The sequence below is a fragment of the Canis aureus genome, chromosome 26, assembly GCF_053574225.1.
Source record: "Canis aureus isolate CA01 chromosome 26, VMU_Caureus_v.1.0, whole genome shotgun sequence".
Classification (NCBI taxonomy): domain Eukaryota; kingdom Metazoa; phylum Chordata; class Mammalia; order Carnivora; family Canidae; genus Canis; species Canis aureus.
The window spans coordinates 50,784,881-50,797,157 of NC_135636.1; the positions used below are offsets into that span (position 1 = coordinate 50,784,881).

Sequence of the window (12,277 nt, forward strand, 5' to 3'; positions counted from 1 at the left end):
CTGATGATATGGGACCATTTCCACCAGCCATAAATACGTCTCCTGGCTTAAGAAGTAAGTGATAGTTCTCGGGGGACCCCAGGATGCCTCAGGTAGGAAATGCGCTTCCATCAGCAAAATCGACCAACTGCAGAAGATCTATCATTTTCCTCATTCTCCAACTCAACCCCCAGAAGAGACGTGCAATTTACACCCACTCAAATGCTGGGGCCCACGGGGGCTTATGGAGAAAAAGAGAAGCTGAGTAGAAGAACACAACGTGAGCGCTTGCAGGAAATGATGCCTGTGTGCTGCTTCCACGTGGCCTCTGAGCCTGGGACTTCGGGGCTCACTGGTTTTCCCACGAATCCCTGCAGAACCCACCCAGGTGCAGAGACACAGCATGCCTGCTTCAAAGACTGCAGCTTCTTGCTGCAAGTTGTTTTGTGTCTTTTGCAAAGCACATGGCTATGGCCTCTCTCCTCCCTGTTTTTTCTCTCCTCCCTGCTGCCTATGGTGGGGATCCTCTGCGTGGGCCCTAAATGCTATCATACGTGTCCGTACAAGTCAGACACGCAGAGGAGAAGACAACATGAAGACAGAGGCAGAGGACTGGAGGTGAGGCTCACCCTGAACCAGTGAGCACCTGTAGCCATTGGAGGCTGGAAGCGGCAGGAAGGATCCTCCTCTAGTGCCTTCAGAAGGAGCACGGCCCTCCTGACACCTTGGTTTTAGACTTCTGGCCTCCACACTCTGAGAGAATAAACATCTGTTGCTTTAAGCCGCCCCTTTTGGGCTTACACTTATAGCAGCTCCCAGAAAAAATGCACTCGCACCCACCCCCCAAGTACAGAAAATTGCAATTATTCAATCAATAAATGCGTTGCTTCCACTGCTCCCAACAGGCCTTGCTCCATGCTGAGCGCCTCCCTCAGAGCTTCCCGACTGCATGTAACCCTTCCCAGTGTAAGAGCGGCTGGCACCCCCATTCCACAGCCCAGGAACAGAATTCAGAAAGTGGAGGAGTAGCTCAACGTCACATGGCGGAACCAGTGTTCACGTCAAAGCTGGCCTCTCTCCAAAACCCCATCCTCCCCACCACACGGCAGCTCTGCACCCACACTAGGCTCCGAGCTGTGGGTCTCCAGGATGCGGTTCGGAGAACTTGCGCCCTGGCTGGAGCTGGACTCAAGCACCCATCGGGCTGGTCCCTTCTCCTCTAGTGTGCACCCTGCCTGGTTTAAAGGGCTCCTATGGAGCCCAAACAGACACTCTAGAAATGCCTACTGTGGACATAAAAGACGAGGATGGTAGAGATGGTCTCTATCAATCCACTGTTCCTCCCTCCTCTTTTTATCAAGTGTCTTCTGCCTCTTGGATTTTTTCTGCCTGGTCAAGAGTCACATTACAGAAAAAGACTCAGCAATTGCTCCCACTATTGTGGGTGTCTGTGGATAATGTCAGGGTAAAAATTCAAGGAGGCTTTAGCGCTCACTGGTCCAGTCCCTTCCTGTGAGCTGGAGTCCCAGGGGCTGGTGAGGAAAGGAACGTGGGCATCACAGAGGAAACACACAGGCTCTGGGTGAAGGTCCCCACTGCATCCCACAGCTTGGCTAGGTGACCTTCATCAGCTTCAACAAAATAGGAACAGAACTAACATCACGTATACCAAACGGTGGTGTGCATCTCATGAGAAAACTTGTGGGAATACCCCACAACTTCAGGCACAGTGAGTGGTTAAGAAGCATAAGTTTCTTTCTCCTCTGGACTCCTAGAGAATCTAATTAATGTCACTGACATTTTTCATTGAATTTTAAGGGATCTGTATCCATTAAAAGGTGACCAGCTCTGATTCTTGAAATCATGCCTGGGTGACGGGGGTTGGGGGGGGGAATCTCATGGGAACAGAGACATCCCCAGATCGTTGATTCTCCTCTAGTTGTCATGGCAACTGAGAGTACCATGGTCCTCTCTACAAATGCACAAGCAAACTTTGGTAAGTATGTAAAATTAACCAGATGCACCTTTTTAGAGCAATATCCATTGAGCAGTATTGAGCTGAAGGGTCAGGTTATATGCATATAGTGATGCTCAAATTGCTGTGAGCAAGAGCTAATCAATCACAAGAGAACCATTAAGCAGGCACCACAGAAAGATGGAATGTAGAAAACTGTCTGATGAGTACATAAAAAAGCACAGTCAGGGAAGTTAATAATTCTGTTCAAACAGCAATAATACCGAACGCCTTTCAGTCCAAAGCTCAGTGCTGGTATAGACCATGTGAGGCATTGTGGTGGCATGGTCAAGATCTCACTGAGTACTTGTTGACTTCTTTCATGAGGCTTTGAGATTTTCTTTTTTTTTTTTTTTGAGATTTCTTTTTTTTTTTTTTTTACTTTTTTTATTGGAGTTCAATTTGCCAACATTTAGCATGACACCCAGTGCTCATCCCACCAAATGCCCTCCTCAGTGCCCATCACCCAGTCACCCCAACCCCCCACCCAACCCCCCTTCCACTACGCCTTGTTCATTTCCCAGAGTTAGGTGTCTCTCATGTTTTGTCACCCTCACTGATATTTTCACTCATTTTCTCTCCTTTCCCTTTATTCCCTTTCACTAATTTTTATAGTCCCCAAATGAATGAGACCATATCATGTTTGTCCTTTTCCGGTTGGCTTTGAGATTTCAATTTCTTCCCTTGAAGATACCAAAACTTCCAGTCCCCTGAAAGTCCTGAGGGGAAACTCTTTGAAAACATTTAGATTTTGTATCACCTGAGCTGAGGGAGAATTTTCTCTGGCCATGTGCCAGCAGGACACATGGAAGTGCTCAGATGTGCTGTCTGTAAGGGGGATGGAGTGGGTGATCCCCTAAGAAATGCCTAATGTGCTACTTGAATTAAATGTCTATTTGTTCATTCAAGAGAAAGAAAGAAAGAAAGAAAGAAAGAAAGAAAGAAAGAAAGAAAGAAAGAAAGAAAGAAAGAAAGAAAAAAGCAAGCCCCCTTGCATGGGACGGGGGCTGAGGTTGGGGGGTTATAAATGAGAAACAAGATGATCTTGCTCATAGAGTCCCTCCAAACAACTCAATTACAAAGAATTTGACATGTAGGCTCAGAAGGTATCCTGCATAATGACATGAACAAAATTTCCTTAATATTTTTGGGTCAGACCAGTCTGTTTTCCAGATTAAATCTCATGGCCTTGAAGAGGATCCTCTCATCTATTCAGAGTAGCTGACTACAATTTGTAGGGGAGGGAAAAGAATTTATCTATCACAAAAAAAGGAACATGACCTAGAAGAGTATCCTGAGCAAGAGTAGTAGCGCTGAGCTCTAAGAACACGCTATCTCCACTGGCTGTCGTGGCCGTTACTGAACACCGATGGTAATCGTAGATGGTGCTTGGGTGGTTCAGTGGTTGAATGTCTGCCTTTGGCTCAGGGCATGATCCCGGGGTCCTGAGATCGAGTCTTTCATCAGGCTTCCTGCAGGAAGCCTGCTTCTCCCCACTTCCTGTGTCTTTGCCTCTCTCTCTGTCTCATGAATAAATAAATAAAATCTTAAAAAATAATTGTATGCTGAAGATGGTGATGGGATGGTGATGATGATGGTGATGGGATGGTGATGTTGATGATGGTGATAGGATGGTAATGGTGGTGATGAAGTTGTTGCAGCCATTGATGATGACGATAATAAGATGATAATGGAACAATGATGATGTGACGATGATGATGGCGGTGGTGATGGTGGTGATGGTGATGATGATGATGATGATGGTGATAATACGAAGCTAAAGTCCATGTGATGCTGCCTGTAGAGTAGGTTGTTGGTAATCTATGGCCCATGGACCAAATCTGGCTCACTTCCCATTTATGCAAATAAACTTTTATTCTCACACAGCCATGCCCATCGTTTTACATATTGTTTTTATCTATCTTCAGACTACAACGGTAAAGTAGTTGCGATACAGACTGTATGACCCACAAAGCCTAGAATATTTACTATTTGACTCTTTGCAAAAGAAGACAACTCCTGCTGTAAAAGGAAGGAACATTAGACTCCGTGTATTCATCAACATTGTTTTCCTCAATTTAGTGCCCTTGAGAGCCGCTTAGGGGTCTCCTTATGATCAGGCTCCCGGGCAGGTGGTCTGTAGGCAAGTCATTGATAAACACTTCACGGGGTCCAGATACAGGTCTTCCAAAACCAGACATGATTTCAAGACTGCTTTAAGCATCTCTAATCCTGTAGTCTATTAAGTGAGGATTATATTTGATCTGGAGGTGTTGGGAAGTAAACTGATAAAAAGTATAAAGTTTCAACATTACATAAATTTGAGCAGAATTAAGCCAGTTCAATCCTCCCTAACAAATAAACATCTTCAAGCTTCCTGCACAGAACATGATATGGTCTTTTAAGTTTGTCAGTCGTTAAGTAGACCCACTGGAGAAAATTTTGCTTTGCCTTTAAGTGATTTATTGCTGTGATTTTGGGGAGAGCTTAAGTGCTCACTATTGTCTTGGGCAGCTAATGCTCTGATTCTGAAACTCATTCTCTCAAAGAACTACTATTTTCAGTTTGTGGTGTTTTTTTTTTTTCTGGGATTTTTCTAAGAAGATAAAGCTAAATTAAATTCTTCTTCATACCATCCAACATGAGTTATGGTCTCAGTCTAATTTAGCAACTTTGCCCATTTATCACCATTAAAAATGGTCTAAAAGGGCTTAATTTGGGTAATAGTTTCCTTTGCTTTAGCATCTGCTCCCTCGCGATTTGAACTTCTTCTCATGCCACAGAAAGACACAGGGTCTCCCTGAAACAGATATTACTGATTCCCAAATAATGCTCCTGATGTCTGAGTGGCTTTTTCGTGAAATGAGACAGATGCACGGAGCTAACACCAGCCACCTGTGATGGCTTCAGATCCGCATTTTAAACGAGAGAGGGGAAATGTTAGGCAGAAATCCCTCACCATTCTCTGGGAAAGAGGAATTTTGGCCACGAAGGCTATCCCATCCACTTTTCCGGGCTTCTGTTACCACCACGTCCACGGGCAAAGGCGAGACAGCATTCTTGGATTAGTCGGCAGTAAATGCAGAGATAATGAGACGGGCGTAAGACCAGAAAAGGTTGGTTTTGATACTTCTATCAGAGTTGACAGGTGCTGAAAGATGGCAGACGTGCTTGTGGAGAACACAGCTCGATTGGATGAGCAGCTTTATGGAAAACAACTTCAGGGTTTGAGAAGATAAACACGGTGCAGAAGAGCCGGGCTCCCCGGAAGGTTCACTTGCTCTGTTTTCTGCTCATATGCCCATCGGTGTGTCCTGTTGCCTCAATGTGGTCTTCCTGGTAATATTTAGAGATTTATTTTCATGTAAAACGTGTCATTTTTGTATAAGATCAAGGTGTTTACTGAATACAAAAAGTCATAAAAAAGAAAGTAGGTATATCCCCGAGTCCTGAAACACAGCTGTGACCATGTAAATTTTTCATTTCTACACCCCTTTTTTCTGTTTTCTGTGTACAAATAAATACCTAGATGGGGATGCACACAGATTACCAAATTAGATCTCATGCTTCTTCACAATTTACTTTTTATCTGAATAATATTTTGTGAAAGCAGTTTCTAATCACTAAGTATAGACCTTCATGATCATTTCTGAATGGTGACATGTCATATTAGATAAACAACGTCTAATTTATATGATCAATTGCTTATCTGGGACACTTTAGATGTTTCCAAGTCTTTTGTTTTTGTGAGTAAAGCACTGATGAGCCACCTGACACGCGCACTTGGAATCTTTGCCCCATCCTGCCCTTGTTCTAAACGTCCTAAACCTCCGTCAGAGTGAGGTCACTGCTGTCTCCAGCGCTCGCCCTTCCCTTCCAGCCCCACCGCCAGGTGCAGGCTCGTTGCTTCTGCACAAGGAGGGGGCACACCGAGCAAGTTAGCCCCCATCCTGCTTGGCTTGCCTGTGTCTTTAGCACATTGCTCCAGAGTAGGGGAGGTTCCAACTCTTCCTCAGTTTACCTCCAATCCTGGCTACCTCCTGAAGCCTCTTTCTTCCACTTGATCCTATCTGCATGTCCTTTATGAGAAATGCTGCACACTGGGTGTGTAAGAGCACTCTCAGCAACTCTGTGAGTCGGTTGTGGGGAGGGGGCTGCCTGTCTACAGGCATGGGGCCACGTGGCTTGCTAACATCACACCTTTAGGCGGAAAAACTGTAATGTAAGGTGTGAGAGCTCGTGACTCAGTTCCCAAATGGCTGCCAAGGTGTGACTGCTGAACTCCCCATGAAGGAGAGCAGGTGACCTCTGGCTGACACTGGGAGCCTAAGGTACCCAGGACTCTTTCTGTTCAGGCCTCCATCCTTCCAGCATTCTGGCCGTTCTCCAAAGAGATGCCATGGAGCACTTCAGGATGCAATTTCCCCTTTGGTTTTCAGTTTTAGACACAAATAAGAGAACAGCAGTTGGTGGTTTAGGCTTTCGACTATGGTGTGAGCTCATATTTAGGGAAGACGTGGAGGCCCCAAGCAGAACAGTGGACGGTGCTGTTTGACCTGATTTAAGAAGGCAGCCTGAGAACTTTAAAATTAAGTCCTTTACAAATGACCCAAGTACAATCATGGAGGTGGGATGATGGGCACAGGGGGATCATTAAACTATTCTCTCTATACTTTTCTGTGTATTTTATGTTTTCCATACTAAGAAGTTAACCAAAAAGTAATCCAAATAAACTTAGCTTTAAGAATGTAAGTGCCCTAATGGATTTAAGAACAATTCTACTTTAAAACACACACACACACACACACACACACACACACACATCCAGTTTCAAATCGCATCTTAAAGCATGTGAACATTAATTTCTGTTCTCCATTTCATCCCAAATTATTCAAAATTTTGCGTTGCAATTTCCTTCTCCCCCTGGAGAATGCGGCTCAGTGGAGGAAAGCTCATTCTATCCTCGGTGCAGGGAACTAGGATTTTCTGCAGTTGGTCGTGTTTCCTGGAGAGAGGGAGAGACAGCACTCTTCACTTTCATGTCCCAGACAAAGCTGGGGAGCAGCAGAGAAGGGCGGTGGACGCGGGCCAGAAACACAGGTGTCCCTTCCTGGGGGCGGGGGGACCCCAGCAGACCCAGCCGGCACATTTCTCCTCCCTTGCAAACTGTTCTCACACTGAGGTCATTAAAATGCTCCTGATTTATGGCCAGTTCATGGTAACTTTACTGAGGCTTCACAAAGAGTCGCATCTGTGATGGTTTCAGCAGAGCGCGTACCAGGGAACCACGCGGCTGGGCCTCCGCGAGCGGCTGCTCCCCAGCTCCGCAACTTGCTGAAAGATGGATTATACGGGAACTGCTGTGGTTTCACAGCAGGGTCGAGAGTGGGCCGTGGCCAAGGCGGCTGCAATCCAGAGCTGCTTTATGAGACAGCGTCTGCACACCAGGCGGCCTCCGCTCCGTTCAGCTGGAAACCAGGGAGCTGGGAGCCTGCGGAGCTGAGGGCTCCCGAGCCCGTCGGCCTCCTCTGTGCTCATCAACAGCCTCAACACTGTCCATCGCTGGCTTTCCTGGGGTAGGTGATATTTTTGACTCACCCCACAGGGGATCCCCTCCCAGATCGCATGCTGGAAATACATCGCTAAGTCCCAGTTGTTTCAAAGGTGGGCTTCAAATGCACACCTGCATTATTTGGAAGGAAGGTGGAGAAGAGGTGTGCGTGGGAGGAAGGGAGCAGCCCTCGCTGTGCACGATGTGATGAGGCATTTTCATCCAAAAGAAAGATGGATTGCTAACCAAGCACCAGCATCTGACATGCAATTACGTCTATGCACCTGCAGCTTGCCCCATATGCAAAATCCACAGGTGCAAACCTAGAGTCCAAAGACAGCCCTCTAAATCACCCTGCTCCAAATTAGCTGGTGGTTCCTGCTGGAGCAGGGAGCCGCTCCCAGGGAAAGTGCGTGAGAGACGCCTTCCTGATGCTCCTCACACATTGTTGTGTTTCCTTCACCTGGGAGACTTTTCGGTGCAGAGAGATTCCAAGTCCTTCCCTGGATCACTTCTACAGCCTGTTCTCCCTCCCGACCAGGGTGAGAGGAGGTGTGTTTGTTTTCTGGGGGTTGTTTTGAACGTCGGATTCCAAAGAGAGAAGCTGCGCTGTGTTATCAGACTTCTCTGACGCTCACACCCCAGCCGCAGCCCTCCTGCATCTGCTTTCTGGGGCCTTGGTAAGGGGGCCTTCAAAACACACACACTCTCCATATGCCCACCAGACTCTCCACTGGCTTTTCCCTCTGTCCTCCCAGCAGATTCACGTGCAGCCTCGCCCGGGGTGGGGGGTCATCCTGCCTCTCTGCCCCATGTCTCTCCCTGCTGTTCCCACCCCCTCCTGCACTCCTGGCCTCACCCTGCTGCCGTTGGACCCCAATTGTACTGTGTCTTTCTTTGTCACTTTCTTCAGCTGGCCACGTAGCGTGGGTAATGGTGCACTTCTCTCACCCACGTGATTAAGGATGAGGTTAGTGGATTGAGCCCCCAGATGAGCCCCTGTGCCACGTCTTCACGTCTTGCTCAATTCGCTTCTCATGAAAATCCTGAGTCACAAGTGCTGTCATTTATCCCGCTTTGCAGATGAGGAAACAGGCTTAGAAAGATTTATACTTTCATTGAACAAATATACCTTGGGTCCCTGCAAGGAGTCAGATTCTGTCTCAGGTGCTGGAGGCCCAAAGATCAAACAAAACGAACATGATGCTGCCCTCATGGAGGATGCGGTCCGCTGGGAGGAGAGAAGCTGGCCGCAAAGGAACAAGTGACCAAGATGATTCCAGATGACAGCAGGTGCTATAAAGTAATAAAATACATAAACATGATAGAGAATCACGGGGCGGGGAGGAGGCCCCGGGGGGCAGGGCAGGGAAGCGGCAATGTTTGAGCTGAGACCTGAAGGGTAAGAACGAGCCATTTGAAGATGAGTCGGGGAGAAGAAGGGGTGAAGGCAAGGATCAGAAGACCAGAGGAAAGGGAAGGTGAGGGCGAGGGGAGCCGAGTGAGCCAGGGAGAGGCAGGAGGTCACAGGAGGTGGGAGGGGTGAGCGGGCCCCGGATCCCATAGACCCCCGTGGCGACATCCACATGCACATGGGTGATCAGTTAGGGCCACAGGCCTGATATTCCAGTGCCCGGTGACTACCTCTGCAACATCTCCCATGGCTCAATAAGGTCCAACAGCCTTGGGGGCTCATGCTATTGGAGCACTGGCTCCTGGAGTCCTCAGGACAACCCCACAAGGTGGTCATTCTGCACACAGCGATCCAGGACGTGACCCCACGCAGTCTGGCTTGCTCCTGACTGCGCCTCTGCGGTCGGAGGCAGTGGCGTGCAGGTCACTAATTCCTGAGACATGTGTAGCTGGCATCGCCCACCTAGAGATGCTCTTCTCCACCAGCAGCTCCATCCCGGAGCACTGTTTCCAGAAAGTCGCCTATGAGGGGCCGCTACAGTGAGAACTGGCACATCGGTGCCGCGAGCATGGAACGCCTTGACCAAGTGCAGTATTTCTTCCCAGAACTCCACGGCTGTGTTCCACAACCAAGCGGGGGGCCTCACAGCCCACGCTGACGCCCTGCAGACCCCGGCCCCAGACAATTCACTTAGCTCTTATGAACTGCACGATGATGCTGTGTCATCCCTGCATTAGCATCCTCCGTCTCTGGGTGGCCCCAGCTGTCATCGGTAATAGGTACCGCCATGTCGGCAGGGGCAAGGGGTGAGAACTCTGCATGTTTTTAAAAAGATTTTGTTTTCCTGAGACTCTTCAAAAATGAGATGCCCCCGTCACTCCCGACAACGGGAGACGGTGTGCCACACAATTATTAGGTTTTATTTATGAGACAAGCATCTGAGTTTTCTGAAAGCTGTCACTCTGCAGGTGTAAACTGACAGAGGGGTCTATCCACGTCCACCCTGGAGATGTCCAGCCAGAAAATTACAGCAACGTTGCTTCCGTCAGGACTTTAAAAATCAAAATAAAGTGATCGACAGAGAAGGTGCTTCCAGGCTCTAACTCCTACCTAGTGTCAGCTTTAAATGTTTGAGAAAATATCATTCAGTGCATAAAAAAAGAGCTAGGAGGATATATACCCGACAATGTGTCAATATGAGCAATGAGGGATTCTAGGTGGCTATTGTTTATTCCTCTTTTAAAAAAAAATCAATCTGTGCATACTAAAATTCATGACAGGAGTGTAAACACACACACGATAAACAGAAGTCTGTGGAGCACAGCCATGCAGGAAAATCCCCACTATGCCTGTGTCAGGATGTCCTCATGCCCGGGATGGGAGGGGTCACGCCAGGCACCAGCCTCCACAGCAGCTCGTCTGTGCGTTGGCAGCCATTGCACAGGCATATGGCGTTCTGGGTGCTTCTTTGGCTGCCTATTAAATTCTGGTGACAATACTTCCAAATCCTTTTGGAGATTTCCTGAGTTTAGTGAGGTAGGACTGGGACCCATGTACCTTGCTCTCTCTGACCACAGGTTCCCGCAGGAAGTCTGCGCAGGGCCGGTCGCAGGCTCCCAGCCTAGCGTGTGGCTTACAAGAAGAGGCATGAGACGGCAGGAAAGGCTAAATGTTATAATTAAGAATCATTGGAGTATAATAAGTATGGAGATACATAGTTTTTTTGAGTTAGGGGCACCTGCGTTCCAGCAGGGTCTCTCAGACGGGGCTGTTAGTTGGCTCCTGCCAGCAGGTTCCTCCGGAACAGAAGGTTGGCCCCCTTCCCCTGGCCATTCTGTACTTTCCTTTGCCCTCCCAAGTTCCTCCACATTTTCCCAAAGATTTCCTTCCTGGCTTGATTCAACCTGTGCTGTTGACAAGCAAAGGTCCCTGCATGATACTACCACCTGGTGTGATTCCAGGCTCCCAGGAAGTTATAGACGTAGCACAGGGAGTCCCTTGAACTCCTCCCCCAGTGCTGGCATCCTATACAACTGCAGCACAACATCAAACCAAAACTTGACCCTAGTGCAATGCTATCAACTACGTCACAGACCTCATTCTGTTTAGTTGTCACCAGTCGTTACGTGAACTCTGTTGTTTGGTCTCTGCCACGATCCTATCATGAAGACAGACCCCACTCTATTATCCCAGTTTATGCATGAAGAATCCAAGGTCCCAAAAAGCCTGACAAATGGGGCTGATGTTCAATTTCCTTTGACGTAGGTAAAAGACAGAGTGCGTCCCGTCCACACAGACACAATTACACCGAGCGGGAGTTGGGTCAGCAAGCTTGCGTCCGTGCAGGGAGCCAGCTGTGAACGAATCTTCCATTAGGATGAGGGCATGGTTAGGTCTAGCAGATATCTCATCCGTAACTCCAATTCCAAGGAGAATTTTCAACCTCCAGCCCTCCATGCTACTCTGGAAACACTGGCCATGAGTCCTTTTGCTTTGCAAGTGCAAATAGTTGGTAACACCTGCCCCCAATACATTCTGAACATTGCCTATGAGAGTGGGACAATGGTAGATGAGTCTTAACGGGTGTCTTGGCCCTCCGTAGGACCAAGCCACAGGCCTGTTTCAGATGTACCTCTACACAAGGACAAGGGATGTGTATCTGTATAGTGCTTCTCAGACTTCAATGAGCTCTCAAATCACCTGCACGTGAATCACCTGAATTAAAATTCAGATGCTGATTCTGTAGATCTGGGTGGGGTCGGGGCTTGAGAATCAGTATTTACATTAAGAGCTCAGACTCTGCTGCTGCTGCTGCTGTTGAGAGACTATACTTTAAAAGCCAACTCTGGGAAACGAACTAGGGGTGGTAGAAGGGGAGGAAGGCGGGGGGTGGGAGTGAATGGGTGACGGGCACTGGGGGTTATTCTGTATGTTAGTAAATTGAACACCAATAAAAAATAAATTAAAAAAAAAAGCCAAGAGCCTAGGTCATATTATTATAGCTGATCTTTCTTTGAAAACTTAGTCCAAATGAGAGGAGGATATTCAAACTAAGCCATAAAGGAAACTGACTCTTCCCTTATCCAATGGAATCAAGAGACTCAGACCCTCATATAACCTTGAGTAAGTTACTTCACCCTTCTGTGCCTCAGTTTCTTTATCAATGAAATGGAGGCAATAATAGCACTTACCTTGTACCAGAATTATGAGGTCCACTCTGAGCAGAATGTCCTACTCAGACTATTCCCTGAATGCCAGCTGACGGGATGACCCCTGAGAAGAAAGATGTTGGTGATGACAGAGGTGGAGAGGGACGTTG

General features: G+C 47.7%; 1 long non-coding RNA gene across 1 annotated transcript; it reads right to left on the bottom strand.

Annotated features, from left to right (window-relative positions):
- Positions 1–4,523: 4,523 nt before the first annotated feature.
- LOC144298878 (uncharacterized) lies at positions 4,524–8,985 on the bottom strand. Its single transcript, XR_013365752.1, has 2 exons — positions 8,677–8,985; positions 4,524–5,329 (listed from the first exon to the last, which is right to left on the bottom strand). It is a non-coding gene; the product is annotated as an uncharacterized LOC144298878 (long non-coding RNA).
- Between the last annotated feature and the right edge of the window lie 3,292 nt (positions 8,986–12,277).